This window comes from Rissa tridactyla, chromosome 1, assembly GCF_028500815.1.
Source record: "Rissa tridactyla isolate bRisTri1 chromosome 1, bRisTri1.patW.cur.20221130, whole genome shotgun sequence".
NCBI classification, from domain to species: domain Eukaryota; kingdom Metazoa; phylum Chordata; class Aves; order Charadriiformes; family Laridae; genus Rissa; species Rissa tridactyla.
This window is the reverse complement of record NC_071466.1, coordinates 119,927,272-119,943,547: the sequence shown is the minus strand read 5'-3', so window position 1 is coordinate 119,943,547 and position 16,276 is coordinate 119,927,272.

Below are 16,276 nucleotides of genomic sequence, written 5' to 3'. Positions count from 1 at the left end.
GCAATAGCTCTACCACAAACCTATGAAAAAATATTTATAGCATTGTTTTTCCAAGCAGAGTGTAATTTAAATAGCTAATTCTTCCATCAGTTTATTTTATGACTGTCACATCTTCAATGTTTTAAAGAAACAGTCTCTAAATCTGTCTGTCCAACTTTGAAATTTTGTTTGGTTCTCTTTCTCTTACCCAGAATTTAGGCAGATTATTCAATCAGTCATTTGGCCTTGCTTCATTCCTGCTTAGTGCCTCTGAAATTAATTCCCAGTGGTGCTTTATTCACCCTCCGAGACAGAGTTTCATTACAATATCCCATGCTACTAAGGGACTGGGATAGGGAGACTTCCTCTAGGCATAGTAAAAAACTTCACAGGAAAAATGAAGTATTGCATTATAGAATTTCAGTCCACTCTTTGCTCAAGTGCCATACTGAAGAGCAAATTTAGCAACGATTTAGCAATCTTTGTGTTTAGTTTTACAGTGCAACCTATCTGCTCAGCTATTTTATATATAGATCTATATATATTTATATGAAAAGCTATTTTAAATGTCAGTAGTCATGAGTGGGATCATGACAAGAAATGCATTCCACAAGTACACTTATTTCAAGCTAGGCTTTGCATTTTTAATATCATAACTTATTAATTCCTGTAAAGAATTATTTTCACAGTAAAATGAAACATATTTAATTATCACTGATTTCCCTGCACAGCATCATAAACTCACAAGACAGTGATCTAGTTTCTCAACTGTTTATATATTCAAATTTTGTGCAGAAACCTGCCCGGTAATCTGAACACGGGGCGCTAGTGTCTGCTGATGGAGCAATCACCAAAAGACTAGAGGGGTCCAATCGATCTATTGCCACAATCTAAAACCAATTTGTCAAACGGTTGTGGATGACCAAAATTCTGCTGGAATTCCTTTTTCCTACAAAATTCAAAGATTGCTTCCCAGCCAAGACATCTATGTTCTGTGTTATAAATTAACTTCACTGTCAACACGATACGTGTGTTGGAGTACAGGGGTCAGAGTCAAGAGAAACACAGCAACAGTCTAGGCCTGTGAGTTCAGCAGTCAGTGTGGGGTGAGGACACTCCTGCCCAGCACACGCACCCGAAGAGCCTTATCAGTCGCACATTTATAAAGTCCTATCTGACTGTGAAACTGGGAAACCTTGAACCAGTACTGCTTCAAAACGTCCTACAAAGACTAATGATTTAATTACAGAACTGCCAATTTTATCTCTAGTGAGAGAACTAGTTGATTTTATTGATTATTTTCCAGAAACCCCCTGACACAATATGTATGTAGTATGCCATATTCAGTAGAACAAACAGAATTTTTGGAAGTACCAACAGAAAAAAAAAAACCTAGGCCAATGGCATCCAGCTCTTACCACCTCCGTATTCTGTAGCGCGGGTATTTTGCACCTAATAGAGAACAAAAATGTTGCCATGTGAGTGACACTAAGGGAGGTTTCCCTGATGTATGAGCTACCGTGTTTCCTAGAAGCCTAGCCAGGGTCATATTTGCAACAAGTGTGCTTTTAATCTGAGAAGTGTCAACAAAACGGCTTCTAGATTTGCTTTGTGACTTCTGTAAATTGCTATTATTGGCTTCTCTGTTAATAGGAAGCTGTAATTTGCCAGTAGCCAATTAACCCAGGAATAAATGTCTGTCTCTTCTCGCCCACCCTCACACAACCGCACACACAGAAGTAGCACAAGAATAGGAGACTTGTTACAACATCATGTGAGTAAGATTGCTGTCATACCTAAGGTTCAATGGAAAGAGGGTAGCTTAAAAACACTGCTAAATCATAGAGCAAAGAGCAAAGAAGAGTAGCTATACATATAAAATGTAATTTTACTTGGAACAGAAAATGTGTTTTTGATTAATTTTAACACTGTAGAATATGCAATAGAAAAATGTCAGTTTTCCATTTACCAGCTAAAATTCCAGGACGAGAAGCACTTCCACTTTGTTCTTTTTAATAGTTTTTTTACACAAATGTGTTGATTCATCATCCCTGGCCGCTCTGTAACATTCACAGTGGTTGAAAAATACTGCATTATCTACCTCTGGTAATCAAGGTTCTTTCTTTTTGATAAACAATTCTAGGTACCTCATGAAATGTCAACCCCAGCAACAGAATGAAGTATTTTCTTTTTTATTACACTGCTTTGAGGCTGTTGTGGTCTGGAAAGCACCATTAAGGCATGCATATGACTTAGCAACGAAGAATCTGAATTGCTTTGTTTTCATTCCCCCAGGCTCTGTGTACTCGATATTTACAAAGGTAGAGAACCTTCTTCATGAAGCACAGCAACAATTTCATCAATAAAGGACTTCCAATACAAGCTGATTGCTCCACTGAATTTTAAATTTGTCAGACAAACTGTGTTTCCTCAAAAAAAAAAAAAATTCCAGAAAGTCCTTTTTACCAAGGGCGTATTTTCTTTAATAATTCAAATAAATATATATGCAGTACCTTCTTCCAACTCTTTTGTACAGCATTCCTATTTCTTATCTGTGTTTTAACCAGTTTGTCAAATAATTACCAATATTGCCAAAACACATTAATTTGAAAGCATTACTAACAAAAACAGGGATCAAAAATCCCTAAGTATAAACAAAACATTACATTTATTTAATAAATCAATTTGGTACAAAATTGGGATGTTAATGGGAAGTAATACCCTTTTCTAGTTTGTCCAGATAGTCGACAAATCTCCTTTAAATACACCAAGTTTCTTACACACAGTATACTTTTAATTATAGTAATTCTTGCAGCAGGCAAAGTGTTTGAAAGGAATAATCTAGTGAAAATAGTAATTATTTATAGATGATTCATCTTGGAGAAAACTGTGTACACAAGATGTTGATCTTGAAGAAATTTGTCTGCATGTTGAACTATAAATAATACATGTTTCTCATTATTTCAATATCCAAGGTGAGGAAAATTTACCTTGAATACAAAACACTCAGAATTGTGCTCTAGATCTGTATACTGAAAAATTAAGTCTTTCTATTTAGTAATTGTTCCAAACTCACTGGTGATGTCACCATACTTGGAAATCTGGCCAAGAAAACAAGAATTGAACTGTGAAAGGTGTTTTTGAGAAAATCATGTTTTGTGAAAGTCTGGTAAGACTGTTACTGGTTCCCACTGGTGGTCAGCTCTTCAAATGGACAAAAAGTTTGACTGTTCTCAAGAAGTAACCCATCCGAGCTTTGATTTAGAAAGTGAGTTTGTACAGTTGGTATAACTGAACTGGAGCATCATTACAGAAAAACTGATGTTCACCATCCCCTGTGAAATTTGACATGGGTCAAGCAAGATGAAAAAAAACACGCTCTCATTTCCTTCCCTCTGGTGACAAGCCTCATCTATACATCTTGAGAACAGATCTGAGTTGCCTCATGCTTAATGGATGTTTGGGTGTGTCTATTTCTGTATGGAAAATTTTTCCATCCGATTAAAATCTTTTAGATTTTGAAGGGAAGTCAAAATATCTCTCAGCCAAAAAAGCATTTAAAATTCATTGGAATACTTTTTGCATTCTTAGCAAACAATATAAACTTTAAAAAAAATAAATTTAGTTAGCCTATGCCAGAGAAACGGAAATAAAGAAAAACTGGAAAATACTAGAAAAACACAACCCCCCCCAAACTTTTGTATGAAGAAATACATCAAAAGGCATTCCAACAGTGAACTACAGTTTTTTGTTAGAAAATAGAGTTTTTGTCAACTTCGTCAAAAAATTCCCTTCTATTTTGTGAGGTCTGTACCTTGGCCAACAAGCAGTACCAAGCAAAACCCAGGGTTTTTTTTGCACTGACTAGTCTCTGGTCCTCACATGATGAATTTCCAGGTCTTGGCTGCATTCACGGCAGGGTGGCAATCAGAAATACTACCATCACAGTCAGAATTAACAGGCAAGTTGCCTGGCAGTCTGTCAGGAGGGACACCAGAAAGTGAACGAGCCTTGTAGTTAAGCAACAGTTTTATTCAGGAAAGATTGCGTTGCCACTGTTTTGATACCACTGTTGATTGTCTGTGTATTTCAGCACATACCTCCTAGACATATCTTTTTCCATTACACACACACAAAAAAATGACTTAAAAAAGCACATAATTGAGTTACACAATTACATGCTAATGTCCAGGTCGTAAGTCTGTATTAAGCCAAAGATTTGGTCTTAATAATGTATTCTTGCAGGATTTCACCAAAAATATCATTTCCAAACAGTACTGGGAAAAAGAAAGAATGTGACGAAATGTAAAATAAAAGTGTCTCTTGTTCCCTTCAGAGTCCTTTCACTCATCTCCTTTGTTAAAGTTCTTTCAATGACTGTTAATTAATTGCTGTGATTGAGGTCAAGTTTGAAGATGATAGGAGGTTAATTTTAGACTCTCTCGAGCGCAGACTAAGAAACTCATTACTGTTACTGACGCTTGAGTGTTGAGTTAGGCAGACCTATAATATCTCAACCTCTCAATGATGCTGACCTTTCTGTAAAGTAGTACTGCCTGGGCCTGTGTCATAGAGGTCTTCTCCTAGTACCTTTTTAATTTCTTTGGTTATGTTGCCAGATTATAAATTACAAGTGAGAGCTCAGGGTTTCTAATTAGTCTGATGTTCTCCAAGGAGGCTAGCGAATATAATGTAGTAACACATGTAACTAACCACCACCCAAAGTGCTTTTAGCAGAAAATCAATTAAAAAGAAAATGAAAAGAGAAAAATTGCTCAGTGCTTACTCCATGCTCACTATCAACTGACTTACTAGAAATTACATGATTAGTCTGATTCTTGGCCAGCACGAATCTTACCAATTGTAAGGTAAACTTATACTTGGTTAAGCTTATTATAAGGGAAGTTCATACTTAATTTATAATCTGTGTTTTTTATTATAAACTTTTCATAGGACGTCTGAAATGATTACACACTACCCTGCATCCACCACTTACAAAGTGACAAACAGTAAGAGCAAGCACTTCTGACATCTTCCGTACCAGAGCTGGAAAGAAAAGAGAAGCTACGCAGGGCATTGGTCAGTGACTAAGCCTCTTGATTCCCTTGAAAATCATAGGCTGTTACTAAGCTGTATTTATTAAAATAAACAGTTGTCTGTATTTCCTCTAGTTGAAATAGAGGAATGAGTTGAATTATAGAGAAGGAGGGAAGCCTGAAGTACCCAAGAAATGAAAACCACACACAGTCTGAGTAGTTATATCACTACCTGCAGTTGTCCAGCATGTGAATGTGGTTTGCAGTGATGTGTCTGAACTGCCTTTAAACTCGCTAGCCCGGCTAGCGACAACGAGCTGCCACCACTGAGCTCAGAAGAAACTCCCCAAGCGCAGGAAACTATTCAGCTACCTTCAACTAAACGGCACGGTACAATTACACCACCGTGTATCACACAGTCCCATGGTAGGGTCCTTTTGCATATATCAACATAATGGGCAGTAATACAAATAGCTGTAGAGCAGACAAACTCTAAACCAGTTTTAAAAACGGGATTTAGCCAGTTAAATCTGTTAGACACTATTTTGGTCTGGGTTAAAAGTGCTTCAGAAAGAGGGGCCTTAAGTCTCTCTTGTCTGAAAACTTTGGTGGCCGTAGAGACATATAAAGCACTATGAAAAGCCAGTTCTAATAGAAAATAAATGGTGACAATGCAAACTGCAGTTTATGCTCTGTTCATGATGGATATTTCAATATAGTGCGTTTGTGGGTCAAGTCCTCTGTGGCTTGTGTAAAGAGGATATCTCTTTTGATATGAATTTTCAAGCCACTAGTCACTAAAACTGTCAGTGACATTCTCTCCTTAACCTGGACTTTGTTTCCCTCTGATTTTGACAGAGTTCAAGGTTATACAGGCAGCCTCACTGTATTTTTCCCAGAAAGTGATCTGAAACAACAGAACTTTAATCTCATGAAATTCTTGTAGGCAGGCTCAGCAAAATACCAGAAAAAACACGTGCTCAACATGGAACACGTTTTATTCTCACCAAAAAGACTTTTGACACTAGCAGCATAACTGAAGTTAAAATCCTTGATTATTTTGTTAAATAGGAGTAAAATTTCCTCAATAAATGTAGACATAATAATGGCAAATAATAATAACATAATAACAGCACATAATTCAGATTACCCATTCTGAGGTAATGAGCTTTCTTTAACACTATACACAGAGCATGCATAGTGCTTTGCATAGAGAATGATTCCTAATCTGGTCAGAGCATAAACATTAAAGAGTAAAACTAGGCTCGATTCCAGAAAGACTGAATGGCAGACTTTAAACAAAAAATACCCAAACTCCTCTAGATTACTGTTTTTGTTTGCTTGTTCAAAAGGAATTCAGTTCACAAGCTCCACTTTTCTACTTTTTTTTTTTTTCTTGGAGACTAATTTGGAAATTAAGTAAATTAATGATTTCAGCAGTACTTATACGCTTGATACTGCTTTCTGCCTCCCATAGGATGGTTTGATTAAACAAGTTTGTCTTCAGGGTATGAGTGCCAGGACCAAAGTTGTCTTTGAGGTTGCTGGCTTTTAAATTGCTCCCTTCTCTGATAGGCCAGGACATTCAGTTAGAAGTCACTGCAAACATAATTTTCCTGAGCACTATTGGTTTCATATCATGAGTCAATAAAAAAAAAAAATGGTGTGGAAAGGTATTGATAGAAGTCCTGAAATATTTGATTGAAAGCTATTGTAAGAAAAGGTAAGCTTCCATGTACATACTGTATACATACAACATACATAATATAACCAACAAAAGCATCGATGAATAAGTAAGTTTAGCCCAAGTTGGCATATTTTGTCTTTACTAAGCTTATATTCCACCTTGATGACTAAGTTTCTTTTCAACATTTACACTGGCTACAAACAAGGAACTCAAGTGTTTATAAAACATCAAAATAAAATGGAATTATAATTAAGATCCTAATCATTGTTCACCCTCTTTTGCCTTAAATTTTAATCTGTTCAGACAAAAAAAACTGTATATTGCAGGATCTCTTAAATTTTCCTTTAGAACGTGCATGTGTTTAAAGAGAAAATATGAACAGAGAACTTTTTAGAAGGCAGGCAGGCAGGCATGCATGCAGGACATTCTAAAATAGAGCTTCAGCATCACTAAGAACTTTATTTCAGTACATGAATTCACTGCATGAATCAATGAGATCTGGGATGCCTGTGACATTTCACAGAGAAAAAGAGGTTCTTGAACCAGCCCTCCTCACTGCTTAGGCCTTATTTCTAAAGGGATGAATTTGCTTGTTGTGCAGAACAGAAGAAGCTTGTGTTGTGCTTGGTTTTTTTGTTTACAAGATTGCCTTAAACAAGCTTCAAAGGTATGTCTTTGTATTTAAATCAATAATTGTTTTCTTAATATTTGTCACCTCAATGAGGACTTGCACTAGAGGGCACCCAAACTGAACTCCCTCAGCAAGAGGCAAATTGATTGGGTACCTCAGGAGACTGGTTTAGCTACATCTACGATACACTGGTGGAAAAAAAAAAAGATAATCTAATACTCCTGATAGTAAAAGAAGTAAACTGAAGCTAAACCTGACTCTGGCAGTCTGACTCACACCAGTAACCCATCCAAAGGATAATGAGGCTCCTTTTTTAAAGAACTGATTCTTAGGTACTCAAATACAGAGAAATTATTTAAGATTAATACAGCAGTGGTTATCTACTCTATTAAAGTTCTATTATTTCATTTGTTGATACAGTAGCTACATACAGTTTAGTGAAGACAGCAAGAAGCATTTGCCACTAGAAAATCAAAATATGCAAAGATGATCCAATATTTATAAACCGTAATGATTTAAAGTCCCCCTGCCCCGACATATGCTATTTAACCCCCTAAGTGCATCTGGAGCAAGCTGTCAAGCTGGGATCCAATACAGCAAGGCAAAGATGTTGTCTAACGTCATCTCAACTGAATGCACAGACAAACAGCCACATCAGTGCATCATCAGTCCTCAACCTGTCCCTTTATTAATGCCAAACAGGGGACCAGGGCCTTCACTGTTGCAGGCGTGACAAAGAGCTTCATAGCTTTACTTCTATTCTGCAGCAAACAGACAATATTTCTTTCAGAGTTAATCCAGGAGGACACGCTTCCCTACCTCCAGCGCTGCGTTTCTTCTCTCCCCACTCAAGACCTGCTCTGCTGGCTGGTTTTGCATTTGTAATGTGGTGCTGGAGCAGCTGTGTGGGTTTTGAAGTCAATTCCTTGATTGCCTTTACTAACCACATGTTGCTTCAGTTCATCAGGCAGTTTTGGAGTGTGCCAACTGGTAGGCACCAAAGGCACTCCAGCTCCAGAAGGGGATGTAAGGCTCTGAACCAACTCCCCATCATCTGGACAGCTTAGACAGCTTTGGTGGGGGATGTCTCTGACCCAGAGACTTACCCTAAAGCAAACTCCCTGAATTGCACGTGAAGGAGTTGTAGGGGTCTCAGCACAAATTGCCTTGCTCTACTGACCGTCCCCTAAAACTTCTCATTAATAATTAACATGGACACAGCCGTTACGGCATTGAATTCGTACCAGAAATCTTTTAAAGGAATCATAAAGTTCACTTTCTCTTGATAGTCTCACCAGCGTTACAGGGATACTTTTTTTATTACACAGGAATATCAGAAGTATCACTTGGTTTTACCGCCCCGCAACATGAAGGTATACATGTAGACAAGGTCTTGTTAATGCATGTTTAGGGGCCCATTACACAACCTTTATACACGAAAGCAATCCTTATCCCTGTGAGTATCAGGGAGGTCACACAGATGATTCCTTTGAACGAGGATTACTTACATGAGTTAAATGACTTGAGTTTACTATAACTAGCATTCACGAAGATTACCTTTTTATTTAATTACTTTTTAAAATGTTAATTAGCCGCAGTATACAAAGTCACCAGAGAATGAAAAATTCTCCTACAGGCAGTTTTACAGTCCAAAGAACCAATTTGGATCACATTGGTTTCCATTTCAAAAGTGATTATTCTGCAGCTTTACTGCAAATTGCTACTTTGCAACAACAAAGCTGAATATTTGCACTTCTTTTGAAGTGCAGTTGTGAAAACAGAACTGTAGACAGACTGTTCACAGCTCGATGGCATTTTTTTTTTTTTTTTTTTGCCCACCATTTTGAGAGGCAGCTGGAGATAAGGGAGACTGACTGGATGTTGTGGAGTCCTGCGGGATGGGAAGGACGGAACAGGAAGCTCAGTTCTCTGCCCGCCAAAATTTGTCAAAACCCTGAGCTGTACACGCATGCCTTTATGGCAGCCACACTACCCTTGAAGGGCAGGACAGCAAAGTCAGTTTTGCCTCTGGTCAGTAGCTTGGCCTTCAGCCCTGCCACCGCCCTGCCGTCTGGCTTACTGCCTGGCTAGTTCTGTATCAATAGGCAAATTTCTGTCATCAAGCAGAGGCACCCCAGCCATTTCAAGGAAGTCTTAGACGGTCCTATTTAACAAATCAGTACTTCTTAGGACAGTGTTTCGGGTTACATCTTTGCAGACATGCTTTCCAGATATCCCTTAGCTCCAGCCAAGCCTTCTCTACGCAAACAGGAGAGCACTCGAGCAACTTCCTTTCCTAATGGATGGCAACAGCTTCTGCCACACGAGCCTGCTTCCCATCTCTAATAACCAGGCTGCGCAAGGCAGGGATCATCTATTCCCTAACTCTTTCCTGACTCCTCCCCTTGATGAGAAAGATTTATACACCTCTTCCTGACAACAAAATATTGCATTCAGTGAACATATTTGTATGTATAATTTAAACACATACATAAAACTGCCTCTTCAGGATTCAGATCCAAGATCCCACCTGAAGAAAACCCCAGCAGTTTTACAGAATGTGAAGCTGTATCCTGTACACTGACCAATTCACTATTATGAATTGTTTACAAGAGAAACCATATGCATCCGGGCTCTAATTCTACAGCTGATTCACAGCAACTACACCGCACTCTTCTGGTTTCAGCATCACCTCCCACCCCAGAGACACCCCCAATACTTAACAAGCAGTAAGATGATTATCCAAAGCATGGCTTTGACCCTTTCTTCATTTTTAGCCTCAATATCATAGTGTCCAACGGTAACACAAGTCACATTATTTATTTTTCACTGGAAAAAATCAGGAAACAGACTGTGGGCGCGATTAATTTTTCTTGTAACAGGAGCTCACTCCCAGTCAATATCTTCACCTGTGATACCCTCCCTGTCACTGATAGTTGCTGAGATTGAACTGGTGCTGGTACCAAAATGATTCATCTAGCCCTCAACCTGCTCATTGCCACAGGGGTTGATGAGGCTGCAAACCAGAAGCACTGTCCTGCCATGGATTACATGGGGTGGACATCTCTGCCTGAGAGCAACTACTGTGCTAAAGAAATTTGAAATGTGGATCTGATCTTACAAGGCATGACAAGAAAAGACACTCTTTCATAACACATCCTATAACCTTATTCTGTTAAGGACATTTCAGTACTTCATGCATAAATTATTTGATTTTTTACTATTTTGTAAGTTGCTTTAAATACATTATAATTGGTAATGCAACTACACAATGATTTTTTTTTTGAGAAGACAACAACTTTAAACCAAAGATATCACCTCTCAAGTAGAAAACTCTATATGTCAACTATGAAAGCCTATAAAGCTATTTTTACTTATCTGTAATTTGGTAGAAACTCCAAAGGGCTGTGCTTCAACATAATTAAGGTCTAACTAGGGATGTGAGGCACTGAGAATCGCAACAAAAATAGCAGAGGTTTAAGGATAAGAATAGCAAGAATATATACTGGCCCCAATCCAATCATGCAGAAGTACAGCGTAAGGACAATCTTGCCACATGAGACTTTCTTGTAACAGTCAATGATCAGTGAATAAGAACAACATATCTGCTTGGTACAGGTCGTCCAGGGAGGCTGTGGAGTCTCCATCTTTGGAGATGCTCGCAAAAGCTGTCTTGGTCAGCAGAACGTGGTCTTGGGCAACCAGCTCTAGGGGACCCTGCTTGACCAGGGGGGGTTGGGACCAGGTGACCTCCAGCGTTGCCTTCCAACGTCAACCATTCTATGGAATGTGTAGAAGGTGGAGGCCTTAGTTTTCACATATATGCAGATTACCTAGTATTATTTAGTTACAAATTACATCCATTGACTTCATCACTTCCAGTCTCCTTGCTAAACTTCACTTTTTAATTTGTTGAACTTTTAAAACAGAAATTCAAGACAAGAAAACACTTTAGCAACAGGAACTAACAGCACATCCTGTGTTTAGAATTTAAAATGTATAGAGGGTGGTGGTGAAAACTGGATGTAGACAGAAAACAGAATTTTAGCACATTTGATAATAATAGCTGCCCGACTGTAACAGTTTGCCTTCAGTAGAGGACAATCATTCTATTATCTACTATCACAGATAATAGTCTATGATAATAGTTTCCCAACTATGATAATAGTTTGCCATCAGTTGAGAAGCAAAGGCTACAAAAAGCAGGTGTTCTCACTGCATTAAAAAACCTTAAAGGAAAAAGAACTAACCCTGATCTGTACTAGGAAATACAGGTAATTTTGAGCATTATTTTCTGTCCGTACAGCACAGTCTCCCATTCTGGCTTGCCGATATCGCAGTAAAACTGACTGTACTGATTTCAGAGCGCTGCAGAATGGCTACTGCGGTCTGTTTTTACACTTAGCTACTGATAAAGATTTGCAACAGGAAAGGGCTCATAATCAAAACTGTGAGAAGAGAAAAGCATTTTCCTAAAACTGCAGTATTTGGGGAGATGTAGGAAACGCAATCACTAATCAGCAATTTTTCTAATGAGCATGTATATTTGTTTGAATCGTTTTACTATGTTGCTTTTATAAGCAAGTTTTTAAGTTCAGAAATATCCCCTTTGACATTAGTGTAAACCAGAGGGTAAAACAAGATGTTTTTAATGCTGCTGTATTACATGCTGTTGTGCTGTACAGCCTCTCCTTGGAATCATTAAGTTTTGGTTACCTTCTCTCTGTTACATTCCTTCTAAGATACAAAGGGTTCACTGATGGATGACAAAAACGATTAGGGGCATGAGAAGACTTCCACCATATGAAACGAGCATGCTAAGATTGAGATGTTTATAGATGAGACAAATAAGAGAGGACATACTAGAACTTTACGGAGTAATGAATGTTATAAAAAAGACAAATGGAGTGGAGATACTCCTATTTGTCATGTCTCATAACAGAGGAAGAATGGTTACCTCAATGGCACTGAAAGGCAACAAATTGAACAGATAAAGAAATTGAAAATCTGGCTTCCGTTTCCATTCTTATTTAGCAAAAAAGACAGCAGAATTTTAAAACTGCACTTGTTTCCGAGTAAAAATTGAAATGTTTTGCTCAGAAGAAATTGAAGCATTTTCATGAAAGAACTTTTTGACTTAGATTTTTCTGCTAAATAAAACTTAAACTGTTACATCATCAAACATATAACATTTGATGCAACTGAGTTCTCCTAGGGAAAATAGCTACAAACTGTTTTTTTAATTCTAGCTAGACAAAACTATTTCCACTATATAGTATTATAATCAAAAGAATAAATGTAAATAGGAGGGAGATAGTTTTTTGGATTATTTATAAAAACTGGCTCTAGGTAAGAAAACAACAAGGCTTCTTAAATCTTTCTTAGCTGTGTTTGGTAATCAGATTAATTAGAATACTGAACTAATACTGATAGCTGTTATTTTTGTTTATGCACACCTGAATTCAAAGCTCCTACATGTTGTGCTATTAGCTTTGATTTTTTCCCCAAAGAATTAGAATTCATTTTATAATGAGGGAAAAAGTGAAAGGCACAGTACAAACTACTACCTGGTGAGAAGGAAGGTAAGATATCTTAAGGGCTATTAAAATTCAAGCTATATAACTCATTCACTAAACCTACTTTTCCATGCTTACATTAAGTTTACTATTAAAATAAGAAAGTAACCTTAAAGAGAGAAAATGCAAAATGGGCTACGGCATTATGCAGCTTCACAGTGTTTTGACTTCCTGAAAATTTTCTTTGTGAAAATATCTACACAATCACATTTATTTCTCTTCTTTAGTGGAAAACCTCAAGTTATTTAAAACTATCGAAGTTAAATGCCTTGCTTTTTCAGCCTGAACTATTTACCAAGTTTTCACTAAAGATTATCTTTAAATGGTCAAAGTAAACTAGAATTGTTTTATTTTGTGTAAAAGCAAAAACATTCCCTTGGCCAATAAATGATTTTTACCAACTGTTTCAACTGACAACCAAACCCAGAAATGAGCACTGTGTACCCAAGGCTACAATCGTCTTCCACAACAAATTTCTAATGCTCTCTAGCCCTTGTTTAATGGTGTCATTAACAGCATGTTATGCCTTTAACTAAGTGTGGTTCCACTTTGGTTTGACTATCCTGTCATTATTAATTCATTTGGAATCTGCTGTAATACTACCGATCATAATGAATTCATTTTATATTAATGTGCATGTCATACTCATTATCATGGGGATTTCCACTATAATTTTGCTTCAATGAAAACAAAACTAATTGCAAAAACAATTTGTTTGGTGTGATAATATATTAGAAGGGAATAACCTGCCTCTGTTTTTTTTATCACACTAAGTGGCATAGGTGGTGTGTCGCTCCACAGATACCTTTCTAAAGTGTTTTTCTTAATCACATTTGAACTGCTCTGGTAATCTACACATTAAGGCTTGCTTCTTCAGAAAGATCTAGCACAAACATCCAGTCCCTTATGTAGTCCTGTTGACTTCAGTGGGGCAACTCTCATTCATAAAACTCCAGTACACAATTTCTTTCCTTACCTAGCCCAGATTTTATTTTTTTTTTTTCTACAGACAGAATCATGGGCTCCTAATGATTGCTGGTGCACAGAGAGTGTGGTCTTGCCTACAGCTTTTCCTCGTGCTTCCTGATTTGACATCGCTGACATCAATGAAAGAAGAAACAAACATTATTGAAATTACGTCAAGTATTACGGAGAAGTTAACCTCACACCTGCCAAACCCACGCTGCCACAACTACGTATGGGACACACACCTACCCAGTAACTTATGTCATACCCTCTTCTCCTTCACACAGAAACCTAGGAAGTTTTTGGGCAAGATGAATGTCTAGAGATCTCCAACTCAACAACCTGCTCAAAGCAGGGCTAACTTCAAAGGCAGATCACATTGCCCAGTGTCCTGCAGTTATGTTCTGAAGTTCTCCAAGGACGTTGAATCCGTATCCTCCCTGGGCACCTGCTCCAGGGGCTTAGATATTTGCAGTCTTCTGGCAAAGAAGTCCTATTCTTACAAATGGGATGTTAAACTTGCAGCTACTTTCATTCAATATCAAAATTCAACACAAAAATGCAGAAAGGCCCATCTCACTTTGTTCTCCAACCAGCCTTTCAACTTCTGTTTTGCAATAAGAGAAACTCAGCAGAAAGTTTTCCTATGGTTCAGCTGTCCAGGCCACTGCCTAACCCCGGTGGTGTGGAGTTCCACATCTATGCTAAAAACCTCTTTTAACTAGTAATGGGCAAGCTTGATATGGTCTACATTTTCCATTCAGATAAAAGTACTTAAAAGTATGAGTGTTTATCCTGACCTTGTCTGATCTGGGGAGGTGAGGTCAGGAACTTGCAAGAACAGCATTTTGTATAAAGGTTTTTGCACAGAGGAAGAAGAGGTCTCCCACTGATCCTACCTTGACAATATACAATGAAGTAGTGAGAAAAAATAAATGCTATAAAAATAAAGCACTTTTTCCCCACTGGCTTATTATTTTAATTTCAAAACCAGCTTGATTTTTAGCAAAGCACAAGATGTTTCTCTACATTGCTGAGCATTCCCCACCTAAACCGAAACGAGTGCACCTTTAGTACACAACTGAAATGCTGTTAAAGTAAAACCAGTGTAACTAGTGCTCACAGCAATACAGAACCCTCTGAAAAACAACCTAAGACTAAACCAAATACCCATGATTTATCTTTAAAAATTAAAATGCATTTCTGCAGCTGCCTAACAATGTGTAGGTCACAGCACATGGTACGTGCCATTTTAAGACTGCACAGATCTCTGTGATCTTGTCAAGTTAGACCACTTAAGGCCTGTTCGTCACTTAATGCCAGTTTTTTCCTATCAACCATTTACTCAAAGACATGAACAGAGCTGCATATATCTGCCTCTATCATCAATTTGCATTTTGCACTGCAGGGAACAAGTGGTTTGAAATTTTTCCCTGGGAAAATCTTGATTTTCACCATTGTCTTATGTCTTTCTGCACATGTGGCTTGTTTGGTTTGAACTGTCACAGTTTCAGCTGTTGGTATGCCTCCCTTGTATCGTGGCCCATCACGGGGTAACAGAGGAGGCACCTGTCACGTTAAAAAGATTTTTCCAAAAACTGGGGGTCCTTCAGATGGTCAGTGCCTCCTTCAGCTGCTTACTGTAAAGGATTTCTCTGAAGTGACTAACCCCATTGTGAACACGTTTAAGGTCCCAGTACTACAAAGTTACCTGCTTTTTAACTGCAGCAGTCCCACTGAAGCCACGGTGGCTTCCCTGGGAAGTTCACCCGGGGAGTCCGGTGGACTGTGCTTGGGAACACACAGGATTAACACATTTTCCAATAAGAAGATAAAAACTTGAGTCCTCAATGAAGATTTTGGATCTTAGGTTCATGAAAATGGGCAGCTTTAAACAACAGAGACTAAGAAGTGCATAGACTTGTAAAAGAAAAGAAATGAAGTACACATTTCAGCCCCACTTTATTGAAAATCACTGCATTATAGCAACAGCTGCCGTTCGTAACAAACTATTTTTGTGCCAGCTATTTTTGCCATCATTTAAAAATGAGTTGGATTGCTGAAGTTATTGATCCCCCACAGAGCTACCATTAGGATGTGACCTCTTCTATATGAAGTAGTTACAACACATAAGCACTGGGAGGATGAATTTACAGATAAACAGATGCCATTAACATTGAAAATCTTCCTAGAAGATAAAATGCTCACACATTGTAATGCAAATTTTAACCATTAACCAGTAGAGAATTACAGTGCATTTTAGAATGAAATCCCTGTTCCAAAATTACTGGAGAGGTTGCAGAAGTTTCCTGTCACATGCAGTGCAAAAATGACAGCAGGAGTGGCCTAATGCCTACAAAAAGTTATGTCCTGTTGTCCTGAACATGTGCAAGTGAAGAAG